The 13,690-nt window shown below is 35.8% G+C and overlaps 1 pseudogene; it reads right to left on the bottom strand.

Moving 5' to 3' along the window:
* Positions 1-557: 557 nt before the first annotated feature.
* On the bottom strand, positions 558-1,771 carry LOC139823540 (uncharacterized; annotated as a pseudogene).
* Positions 1,772-13,690: the final 11,919 nt, after the last annotated feature.

Below are 13,690 nucleotides of genomic sequence, written 5' to 3' on the forward strand. Positions count from 1 at the left end.
ACTTTCTGCCGTACGTTCTGATCGTTCGTTCCTCCATGCTCTATCACCGTCCGTTGAAGACGAAGAAGAGTGGTACCTTCTACGTTCCAAGCCATGTCGGGAATGGTGTCTTTTACCTTTTTCGTCGTGTCGATCCGATTCACGACGTGACTTATGGCGTCCCATATTAACCGCGTGAATTATCGTAATCGACCGAGTTAAGGCACGTACTTGTCCTTGTAATCCCACTTCTGATATGTTAGAAACACGTTAATATCGTAAGAAAAGATTTTATTAGTAATATTCGTTCGTCAATAAAAGGCAGTATTTTCCGCTAACAAGAGACGCTTCTCGTCCGTCTTAATCGCTCGCTCGAACACGTCTGCACACGCTGGGGCGCCCCTCCTCCGCCGGGCCTCCCCACTCGTCGTCTTTCCGTTACGCCGCCGTCCCGCTGGCGCGCTTCTCTGCTGTTTTTCCCTTCCCGGGCATCTCCGCGCGCCCATAGCCAGCATTTTCTTACATATCTTTCTCCGTTACACCTCTAATTACTCTTTATTTAAACAATCTTTCTATCTCAATGATTTTGCAAGATACGCACACGTGCTTATCATTTTTTATCTCTTTCTCTATCTATCTCTCTTGGTCAGTGTTACCGACTTCGGCCTACTACCAACTACTGTAGCGCGGCGAGTTTAAATGAAGAAAGTACCTTTCTTTACATCTTCCCCCCTTGGGTTGAAAATTCGCAATAATAGCTGCTTCTTGAATTATATATCCGCTTCTAAATCTTCTTTGCTTGCTTCTTCTTTATTATTTGAGGTCGGTGTTAGTTTTGTAATGTGGAATAGGCCTGTTTCGGATTTTTTTCTTCCTGTGTTTATTTTGTAGATCGTATTTGATTTTTTTTTGTTATTTCGAAAGGTCCTATTCTTAATTTGTCTAGTTTTTTCCTATTTAGTTTATTACCGTTCTCTATATATACTATGTCTCCTATATTGAATTCTAGTTGTTTACGGTTTTTATCAAATAGTTTTTTATTGTAGTCATGTGATTTGATAGTACTTTCCAATGCTAATCTTTTATCCTTGGTCCAATCTTCTATAGCCGTTTTTTTTTTACTTCATCAGGTGCCGTAGAAACGTTCGTGCCATCTAACAGATACTTTGGTGCAAAACCTGTTACTGAGTGTTCTGTCTCGTTATATTTTTCAATACATTCTTTTGCCACTGTTGTCCAAGCTTTTTTCTTTTTCCTTTCATTTATTCTACATCTAATTTTGTTCACTATCGTCTGATTTAGTCTCTCGTTCAAACCATTGGAGGAAGGTGTATTTACTGCAGTAAAAACCAGTTATATCTTATTTTCTTCTAGGAATTCTTTAAATTCCTTTGAGTTGATTCCTACAACGCTAGGTTTATTATTTTCTTTCTTCTTAAACCAGCATGACTCCTCCGGATGATATCTGATGCCTTTGCTTAAACTTTCACAGTTCTTGCATGGCCTTTTTTCTTCAGTTTTTTTTTTCTCTTCTTTCTTTGGAAAACTTTTTTTATTCACTAAACTCTCATACCTCCTTATTTCCTTAAACAGTTTTGTTGAATCTTCACATTCTTCTCTATCTATTTTATTCATAATAAAGTCTGGCAGTCCCACTGCTATTAAGGTCGTTAATGTTTTTGTATTCATATTTTTATTCATATCTAGCAGAAGTCTTTCCTTTCTCATTGCATAATCAATAAGAGATCCTTCTTTATATCTAAATGACAAAGCATATGTTACCGTGCTCCATCCTTTATCAGCAAAGGTCTCTAGGAATCTATCTTTCCATTCAATCCATTTTGCCGTAACTGTCAACTTCGTTAACGTTGCACAGTGCCAGTCTGAACAAGATTTATCCAAAAACAATCTTAATATCTCTATTTTTATTTCATCTTCTGTGATATCAAATCTTGTACACTCCTTCTCAAATGTCTCTATCCATTGTTTGGCATTTGAGTGCTTACTAGTGAATTTCTCAATCATATACTTTTCTGCAATCTGTTTTAAATTTTTCTCTCCTTCTTTTTTCTGTGATGTTTCCACCAATTTTTCTAATATCTTACTCAAATCATCCTTTCTTATATCAGCTCTGTCTTTTTCTTCTATTCTTGTAAGTATTCACCTGCAAACTATGGAACGCCGTTTTACTTTTTAATAGCATAAATAATATTCTACATAATATAAAAGTTTCAAAAAATAATGTCTTGAGAAAAATAGCTATTCGTACTAATGAATTAAATTTATGTCAAACATAATAAAAATTGGATAAATTAAAATTATGTCAGGACATAATAAAAATTCGGAATTATTTTTATGTCCTGACATAATTTTAATTTCACGAATTAAAATTATGTCTGGATATATATAAAATATAATTTAATTTCAAATTTTTATCACGTCCCGACATAATTTTAATACATCCAATTTTTATTATGTTTGACATAATTTTAATTTGATGAATTAAAATTATGTCGAGACATAATAAAAATTGAATGAATTAAAATTATGTCGAGACATCATAAAAATTGTATGAATTAAAATTATGTCGACATCATAAGAATTGTATGAATTAAAATTATGTCGATACGTAAAAATAATTCCGAATTTTTATAATGTGTCGACATAATTTTAATTCATTCAATTTTTATGATGTCTCGACATAATTTTAATTCATTCAATTTTTATGATGTTTCAATTTTTATGACATCTCGACATAATTTTAATTCATTCAATTTTTATGATGTCTCGACATAATTTTAATTCATTCAATTTTTATGATGTCGACATCATTTTAATTCATATAATTTTTATGATGTCGACATAATTTTAATTCATACAATTTTTATGATGTCTCGACAAAATTTTAATTCATTCAATTTTTATGATGTCTCAATTTTTATGATGTCCGAATTTTTATGATGTCTGAATTTTTATGATGTCTGAATTTTTATGATGTCTCAATTTTTATGATGTCTGAATTTTTATGATGTCTCAATTTTTATGATGTCTGAATTTTTATGATGTCTCAATTTTTATGATGTCTCAATTTTTATGATGTCTCAATTTTTATGATGTCGCGACATAATTTTAATTCCGGAGCTGGTGATTTTCATCCCACAATATTGGCAGCATTGTGTAAGTAGCGTCGACAGTTCTCACAGCTTGAATTCGATGTCTACGTGTCCCAGGTCGCCGATTACGACGTCCAGATAATGCGCTCCGTAGTTTTCGGTGTCTAAGTGTATTAATACCTTGAATTCGATGTCTACGTGTCCCAGGTTGTCGACGACGAGGTCCAGATAGTGCGCTCCGTAGTTTTCGGTGTCTAGGTGTATTAATACTTTGAATTCGATGTCACGTGTCCCAGGTTGCCGATGACGGCGTCCAGATAATGCGCTCCGTAGTTTTCGGTGTCTAGGTGTATTAATACCTTTAATTTGATGTCTACGTGTCCCAGGTTGCCGACGACGAGGTCCAGATAGTGCGCTCCGTAGTTTTTGGTGTCCAGGTGTATTCATACTTTAAATTCGATGTCTACGTGTCCCAGGTTGCCGATGACGACGTCTAGATAATGCGCTTCGTTGTTTTCGGTGTCTAGGTGTATTAATACCTTGAATTCGATGTCTACGTGTCCCAGGTTGCCGATGACAACGTCCAGATAATGCGCTCCGTAGTTTTCGGTGTCTAGGTGTATTGATACCTTGAATTTGATGTCTATGTGTCCCAAGTTCCCGACGACGAGGTTCAGATAGTGCGCTCCGTAGTTTTCGGTGTCTATGTGGCACTATCTGGACCTCGTCGTCGGCAACCTGGGACACGTAGACATCGAATTCAAGGTATTAATACACCTAGACACCGAAAACTACGGACCGCATTATCTGGACGTCGTCATCGGCAACCTGGGACATGTAGACATCGAATTCAAAGTATTAATACACCTAAACACCGAAAACTACGGAGCGCACTATCTGGACTATTTATCACTTCATTCGCGTTGCTTGCACTTTTTGCACTCAGCGTCTTCGCTTTCTCTCTCTCCAACGGCCGAATATATATTTATCTCATTTCAAGTGCAAAAATGTTTGGGGATTTAAGCAACGCGAACAAACCTTATGTCTCGACATAATTAGCTCTGGGAACTTAGCCGGTCAACTTCGACTTTATTAATTTTCATATTTTTTTATCGTTTGTTGGTGATTGTTGGCCTAATTACAACGTTTGTTGGTTCTTAATTTTTTTTTAAATTTAAAAAGAAAAATTAGCATTAAGTTAGCCGGAAAAATTTTATTTTTAATTTCAGAAAAGCCTAATCGATGCGTAATTGTTTGCTGATGATTGTTGGTCTAATTTTAGCGTTTGTTGGTTTATTATTAGTCTTAAAAAAAAAAAAAAACGAAAAATTATCTCACATATTAAAGTAATCGAAGAATGGTTTATTTGCCTACGACTTAAGCTTTATTTCTATCAATTTAAGGCTAACATCTATAAAACTGCCATATGAATACGGGCTTTAACATCGGCAGAAAATCGCGAAAAGATCAAGAAACATGGTGGTTCGTGGGAAGCACACACACACACACACACACACAACGGGGGGGTGCGAGGGGGGCCTTCGCCCCCCCCCTCCCCCGCACCCACCCCGCCGGTAGGCTGCGTGGACCTCGCTTTACAACATAAAGTACATGCTAAGTTGTAAAACGAAATTATAAAGCACATGCATGGAGGGGTGCAAGGAGACTTACATGCGTGAGCGCACGTGAACAGAAAGGCTTTTCTCCCCTGCACCCTCCCCCATGCATGTACTTTATAATTTCGTTTTACCACTTAGCATGTACTTTATGTTGTAAAGCGAGGTCCACGCAGCCTACCGGCGGGGTGGGTGCGGGGGAGGGGGGGGCGAAGGCCCCCCTCGCACCCCCCCGTTGTGTGTGTGTGTGTGTGTGTGCTTCCCACGAACCACCATGTTTCTTGATCTTTTCGCGATTTTCTGCCGATGTTAAGGCTTGTATTCATATGGCAGTTTTATAGATGTTAGCCTTAAATTGATAGAAATAAAGCTTAAGTCGTAGGCAAATAAACCATTCTTCGATTACTTTAATATGTGAGATAATTTTTCGTTTTTTTTTTGTTTTTAAGACTAATAATAAACCAACAAACGCTAAAATTAGACCAACAATCATCAGCAAACAATTACGCATCGATTAGGCTTTTCTGAAATTAAAAATAAAAATTTTCCGGCTAACTTAATGCTAATTTTTCTTTTTAAATTTAAAAAAAAATTAAGAACCAACAAACGTTGTAATTAGGCCAACAATCACCAACAAACGATAAAAAAATATGAAAATTAATAAAGTCGAAGTTGACCGGCTAAGTTACCAGAGCTAATTATGTCGAGACATAAGGTTTGTTCGCGTTGCTTAAATCCCCAAACATTTTTGCACTTGAAATGAGATAAATATATATTCGGCCGTTGGAGAGAGAGAAAGCGAAGACGCTGAGTGCAAAAAGTGCAAGCAACGCGAATGAAGTGATAAATAGTCCAGATAGTGCGCTCCGTTTTCGGTGTTTAGGTGTATTAATACTTTGAATTCGATGTCTACATGTCCCAGGTTGCCGATGACGACGTCCAGATAATGCGGTCCGTAGTTTTCGGTGTCTAGGTGTATTAATACCTTGAATTCGATGTCTACGTGTCCCAGGTTGCCGACGACGAGGTCCAGATAGTGCCACATAGACACCGAAAACTACGGAGCGCACTATCTGAACCTCGTCGTCGGGAACTTGGGACACATAGACATCAAATTCAAGGTATCAATACACCTAGACACCGAAAACTACGGAGCGCATTATCTGGACGTTGTCATCGGCAACCTGGGACACGTAGACATCGAATTCAAGGTATTAATACACCTAGACACCGAAAACAACGAAGCGCATTATCTAGACGTCGTCATCGGCAACCTGGGACACGTAGACATCGAATTCAAAGTATGAATACACCTGGACACCGAAAACTACGGAGCGCACTATCTGGACCTCGTCGTCGGCAACCTGGGACACGTAGACATCAAATTAAAGGTATTAATACACCTAGACACCGAAAACTACGGAGCGCACTATCTGGACCTCGTCGTCGACAACCTGGGACACGTAGACATCGAATTCAAGGTATTAATACACCTAGACACCGAAAACAACGAAGCGCATTATCTAGACGTCGTCATCGGCAACCTGGGACACGTAGACATCGAATTCAAAGTATGAATACACCTGGACACCGAAAACTACGGAGCGCACTATCTGGACCTCGTCGCCGGCAACCTGGGACACGTAGACATCAAATTAAAGGTATTAATACACCTAGACACCGAAAACTACGGAGCGCATTATCTGGACGCCGTCATCGGCAACCTGGGACACGTGACATCGAATTCAAAGTATTAATACACCTAGACACCGAAAACTACGGAGCGCACTATCTGGACCTCGTCGTCGACAACCTGGGACACGTAGACATCGAATTCAAGGTATTAATACACCTAGACACCGAAAACTACGAAGCGCATTATCTAGACGTCGTCATCGGCAACCTGGGACACGTAGACATCGAATTCAAAGTATGAATACACCTGGACACCGAAAACTACGGAGCGCATTATCTGGACGCCGTCATCGGCAACCTGGGACACGTGACATCGAATTCAAGGTATTAATACACCTAGACACCGAAAACTACGGAGCGCACTATCTGGACCTCGTCGTCGACAACCTGGGACACGTAGACATCGAATTCAAGGTATTAATACACTTAGACACCGAAAACTACGGAGCGCATTATCTGGACGTCGTAATCGGCGACCTGGGACACGTAGACATCGAATTCAAGCTGTGAGAACTGTCGACGCTACTTACACAATGCTGCCAATATTGTGGGATGAAAATCACCAGCTCCGGAATTAAAATTATGTCGCGACATCATAAAAATTGAGACATCATAAAAATTCAGACATCATAAAAATTGAGACATCATAAAAATTGAGACATCATAAAAATTCAGACATCATAAAAATTGAGACATCATAAAAATTCAGACATCATAAAATTGAGACATCATAAAAATTGAGACATCATAAAAATTCAGACATCATAAAAATTCAGACATCATAAAAATTCAGACATCATAAAAATTCGGACATCATAAAAATTGAGACATCATAAAAATTGAATGAATTAAAATTTTGTCGAGACATCATAAAAATTGTATGAATTAAAATTATGTCGACATCATAAAAATTATATGAATTAAAATGATGTCGACATCATAAAAATTGAATGAATTAAAATTATGTCGAGACATCATAAAAATTGAATGAATTAAAATTATGTCGAGATGTCATAAAAATTGAAACATCATAAAAATTGAATGAATTAAAATTATGTCGAGACATCATAAAAATTGAATGAATTAAAATTATGTCGACACATCATAAAAATTCGGAATTATTTTTACGTATCGACATAATTTTAATTCATACAATTCTTATGATGTCGACATAATTTTAATTCATACAATTTTTATGATGTCTCGACATAATTTTAATTCATTCAATTTTTATTATGTCTCGACATAATTTTAATTCATTCAATTTTTATGATGTCGACATCATTTTAATTCATACAATTTTTATGATGTCTCGACATAATTTTAATTCATCTAATTTTTATGATGTCCATACATAATTTTAATTCGTGAAATTAAAATTATGTTAGGACATAAAAATAATTCCGAATTTTTATTATGTCCCGACATAATTTTAATTTATGCAATTTTTATTATGTTTAACATAAATTTAATTCATTAGTAAAAATCGCTATTTTTCTCAAGACAATTATTTTTTGAAACTTTTATATTGTATAGATTATTATTTATGCTATTGAAAAGTAAAACGGTGTGCCATGCAATTTTTATTATGTATATCAAATTTTAATTCGATGAATTAAAATTATGTCGTGACATCATAAAAATTGGTTGAATTAAAATGATATCGACACGTAAAAATAATTCCGAATTTTTATGATGTCTTGACATAATTTTAATTCATTGTAATTTTTCTTAAGACTATTATTTTTTGATCTTTTATATTGAATGGAATATTTATTATGCTATTAAAAAGTAAAACGGCTTGCATTAAAAAGTAAAACGGCTTGCCGTACAATTTTTATTATGTTCCGATATAATTTTAATTGGATGAATTACTATGATGTCGGAACATAATAAAAATTCGGAATTATTTTTATGTCCCGACATAATTTTAATTCGTCCAATTTTTATTATGTTCGACATAATTTAAAATCATTAGTAAGAATCGCTATTTTTCTTAGAACAATTATTTTTGGAAACTTTTATATTGTGTAGAATATTATTGATGCCATTAAAAAGTAAAACGGCGTGCCATAGCAAACTGTATATTACCATCCTCATCTATATAAATTTTTTTCAACTCTTCTGTTATAGAGATCCACACTTTTCTTGACTGATGTCTTTTTTTTTAACTATTCTTTGCTTTCAAATAATTCTCTGTTTTCATTAATTCTATATGGTTGGCTATGTATCCATGGTCTCCTTGTAAGACATACGTCAATCCGTCTTCTGTTCTAATTGAGGTTATGGCTATCGTAGCCGACTTCTCATCTTTTGGAGAACCGACTATTGTAAATTCAAATTGTAATTTATCCATTATTTTACTTGACTGAAATTGTCGTTTTGTAAAATGATTTCTATTATTGAGGATTTTCCAAGAAAAAAACCAATGTGTTGCTCTGTAACAAGAGATTTAAATTTTATTTACTATGTTTTAACAATTTATGTACAATATTTACAATCTTACCTGTAACAAGAGAAACGACAATTAAAGTTTCTTTCTCCAATTAAAGTTTTATTCAAACAATCTTTCTATCTCAATGATTTTGCAAGATACGCACACGTGCTTATCATTTTCTATCTCTTTCTCTATCTATCTCTCTTGGTCAGTGTTACCGACTTCGGCCTACTACCATCAACTACTGTAGCGCGGCGAGTTCAAATGAAGAAAGTACCTTTCTTTATATATAGATACGCTATAATAGATTGTTCGCATTTTATTTCTTATTTTCAGACAAAAACTGCAATAGGAATTGGCAGTCTTGAAAAAGAAATTCAATATTTATAAAAAGAAAAAAAAATTAATTTCGCTGCAATGAAGAAGAAAATGCAGCAGTTCAAGCGAAATCAGTCATTTGAAGCCGACAATAAATACGAAACGAAGATGTACGATGTTTTGAAAAGGGTATTCACGCCAGGACAAATTCGGATACTTTTGAATCCTTCTCAGAAATATGTAAATTGGTCTTCGGAAGATATAGCCAGTGCTATGTCATTGAGATGCGTCAGTCCAAAAGCATACCGGTACCTCAGAAACGTTATGAAAATACCGCTACCATCACTACAAACGCTTCGAAGGTGGGCAACCGACATTAATGTAGAGCCAGGTGTTTTAAATGCTATACTCGGTTGCATGCGGTTCAAAAGTAAAAGCATGCCAGATTTTGAAACATTGGTTATATTGACATTTGATGAGGTGTACTTATCCAATAAAGTAGCTATTGATAGAAAAAAACAGCAAGTTGTAGGTCCACATAAAACATGCCAGTGCGTCATGGTCCGCAGTTTGTTTGAAAATTGGAAACAACCTGTATACTATAATTATGACACACCTATGACTAAAAATAACATTTTGCACATTATTTCGCGATTGTACAATGTAGGTTATACGGTTGTTGCAATGACATGCGACATGGGCCCGACAAACATGGCACTGTGGTTGGACCTTGGCATAGGAATAGCACCAAAGAAATGTTATTTTCAGCATCCTATAAACGAAAATTATAAGATTTATGTATTTGCAGATATGCCACATTTGTTGAAATTGGCGCAAAATCATTTCCTTGATAATGAATTTAGTGTGGGGAAACATCGGGTGGATAAAAAATGTATTGAGCGAATTTTGTCTATTAATTCGAGAGATATGAAGATATCTCATAACATTAGTCAATATCACCTCGACGTTCAGGGATCCAAGCGACAAAAAGTGCGTCCTGCCGCACAATTATTATCTGAAACAACAGTTTCTTCCACTGAGTGGTACGGACAAAAAGGATATCTAAATAATTTTGACTGGGCGGAAACGGCGCGAGTAATTCGTTTATTTAACGATTGGTTCGACATTTTTAACGCGAGTTCAAAATTCCGAAAACACGAAGGTAAAAACGCATATGGTGTGAATCTACAGAAACAAAATAATATTTTATGCGAAATGAATAAACTTATGCATGAAATTAAAATTGGAAAGCATAAAACCTTGATTTCCTTCCAAAAAGGAATCATTGTTACTAATAATTCTTTGCAGGAGTTGTTACCTTATGTCACCAATTTATGCTCCAATTTTAAGTTCAATTTTGAATACATATTAACCAGGCGATTAAACCAAGATGTACATATTAGAGAACTTTTTTTGTTTATAAGGGCCACTGGCGGCGCTTATGACCAGCCAACTGCTTTAGATTTTAAATATCGATTAAGAAAATACATCTTAGGGAAGCAGTCGAAAAATCTATTGTCACGTTCTGACTGTTATAGTTCGTCCGTTTTTTGGTCAATGCATTAAGCAATTTACCAGGGATTTGGACAAGTCGTGTGGAGGATATTATTATTATATTTATTATTCGGGACCGAAAAGATATCTGAGTTTATACGTATGGTATCGAGGATCAGCTTTATTTATTTGGTTATAATTAGGATAATCAACGTCGAAATCGACAGGAATAGGTTTAAAGGAGGGTGCGTTTTCTAGTTGTTGCAATTGTTGGAGGAAGGGGAGAGGATCTTGATTAGAAATGACTGCTTGCTTGATCTGGAATCTGATTCGTTTAATACGAACGCGCCTACCTCCTTTCTTCGTCATTCAGCCGCGTTCACGAAAATGAATTTTAAGCTCGCCACACTCTTCGGCAGCGCTCAAAACCAATCCGCCACACCTTCTGCTCGCCACACTCTTCGTCAGCGCTCAGATCGTCAGCGTAAAGGTCAAATTCACTTTCGGGAATTTGTCGAAATTGTTATCTTTTTCTGAGAACCAACTCCGTTATCGCCACGCTTTCGGCAGCGAAAGTACTGGATCGCCACACTCTTCGTCAGCGCCCCAGCACAGATCGCCACGCTTTGTCAGCGGAAACTGCGAGTCGGAATCCCAGAAGTGACAGTGATTATTACGACCCCCAAGAATCAACCCCGTAATCGCCACGCTTTCGGCAGCGAAAGTACTGGATCGCCACACTCTTCGTCAGCGCCCCAGCACAGATCGCCACGCTTTGTCAGCGACAACTGCGAGTCGAATCTTAGAAGTGATCGATTTATTGATTAAAATTACGAAATGAGATTCCAGATTTTTACACTTGTTCCCTTTTAAACTTATCTTACCTTTATTCTATAAATCTCAATACAACTTGTGCGTGAAGCGCGGTCTTATAAGGTATGAGAGTGTAGGGACTAAGTCCCAGAATTGAGCGCGAATGCTCGAACTTAGCGTATAGCGGAACGTAGGAAATCGAATAAGGTTAGGAGAGAGTCTGAGAATTACGTCTAGTCAAGACCGAAGTTAAAACTTATCTGCTTTCCGCGGCGTTTTTCCGCCCTATTTATACCCGAAAAAGACCGGAATCTCCCGCGCGAGATTCCCGCCTTTTTCCTACGCGTCCTAAGGGGGGAGGTATTCTAGAAGCTTCTAGAACATTCTAGAAGCGTAGTTTTGGGCCCATCTGGCCCCCAGCCCTTCAACGGACTCCGATAAGATAATCTAAACATTTACACTAACCCGGCCGTTTCCTCGGAATTCCGAGCCTGGCGTGCGTCGTCTAAGCGTTCAAAACTTTTAACGTGCGTCGTCGGAAATATAAAATTTCCGTACGTAACACTATTTTGCAACATAGGTTCTTGTAATATTATGTCAGATCCTGTTTCTCCGCTTGTAAGTAGCGACTCATGCCATATGCTGAGCGAAATGCTGACACCCTATGTGTTGCCAGGTGAACCCCACAACAAAGAAGAAGAACCGTGTGAATATAACATTAATAATAATAATGTAATGCGTGACATATCTAATGATAATAATAATAATCATGTATTGCGTGACATATATAACGTTAATAATAATATACTGCGCGACAAATATAAATTTTAATAATAATCATGTACTGCGTGACGAATATTACTCTAGTAATAATGATATAGCCATATGCGATTTATCTACGTACCATGCAACTGTCGAAGAAAAACAACTTCTTGCGTCTCTAGATGACATGAATATCACGGACATTATTGAAGACGAGGGCTTAAAATATGTGGCTGGGTATGTAACCTACAGATTTAAGACTAAATACCCTCAGTTAGGAGTCGAAACTCGAGAAATGCCGACTATAAACAACGGAAATTGGATACAATTTATTTCTCGCGGTAAATGTATGTAACCCTCAGAAGATATGATAGCAACTGCGCGAATAATGAATATCGAATTCGAAAAATATCACGGATCAAATCTTCGAAAAGATCAATTAATATTTAATAAATTGGCTGATATTATACATGACAAAATACAACCAATTCAACTACCACGCGATGTTATTTTGTGCCTCGTTCGAACACGAACATATATCCGAGTTCGTGCAATTAATCGGCAGATATGTGAAAGCAATAGAAAAAAAATAGAAGAAGGAAATTAGTAAAATTTACTAACAATAAAATATTTTAATACACATCTTTGTTGTTTTCTTTTCCTGGAATACATTTCTTTAATTATTATTTTAAAATTTATTAATTTAATATTAAATTATTTAATTTAATGTTTTATTCCTTAATCCCTTAATTTCACTTTTTATACATTTTTATTTAAATAATAATTTATCAAATTAATTTATTGCCCATTTTATTTACATATTTATTATTCATTTAATTAACACTGTTAACAATTTTAATACTTTATTAATAAAATATTATATATATATATATATATATATACAGGGTGTCCGAAAAATTGCCTACTCCACTTCGGGAGGTGATTCGGGACCCAAAAACAAGCAAAAAAGTTCATACAAACATAGGTCCGGAAATGAGCCGTTTCCGAGTTATAGCCACTTTTATGTTCAAAAATCGTAATTTAGAATCCGCTTGACATCCCTCTTTCTTAATTATTTAGATCCACTGCGTCATACCAAGTCATACCAAAAATTATAAATTAATTGTTAAAGATTACTCATTTTTGAATGATTATACTGAGCACAAAATAATAAAATTATAAATAATATGTTCTTAAACAAATGTACTTATTGAATTAAACTTTCTCATAAATCTATTTTTTTCGCCTTTCCCACACTATTCATCGCAATTGTCGTGTGCTATGCCGAGATCTTCATCATGCTTTAGTAAAAAAGTATATCTAAATCGATTCAGAATTGTCTGAAACGCGTTTTTAACTACACTTTTGTGAGTCAAATATTACTACTGCCTCACAAAAAAATTTATAAAAAATTCCCAAAAATTCTGCGCAACTTCCAACTAGTCTTAAAATTCTTCTAATAC

Source organism: Temnothorax longispinosus, unplaced genomic scaffold (assembly GCF_030848805.1).
Source record: "Temnothorax longispinosus isolate EJ_2023e unplaced genomic scaffold, Tlon_JGU_v1 HiC_scaffold_13, whole genome shotgun sequence".
Lineage (NCBI taxonomy): Eukaryota > Metazoa > Arthropoda > Insecta > Hymenoptera > Formicidae > Temnothorax > Temnothorax longispinosus.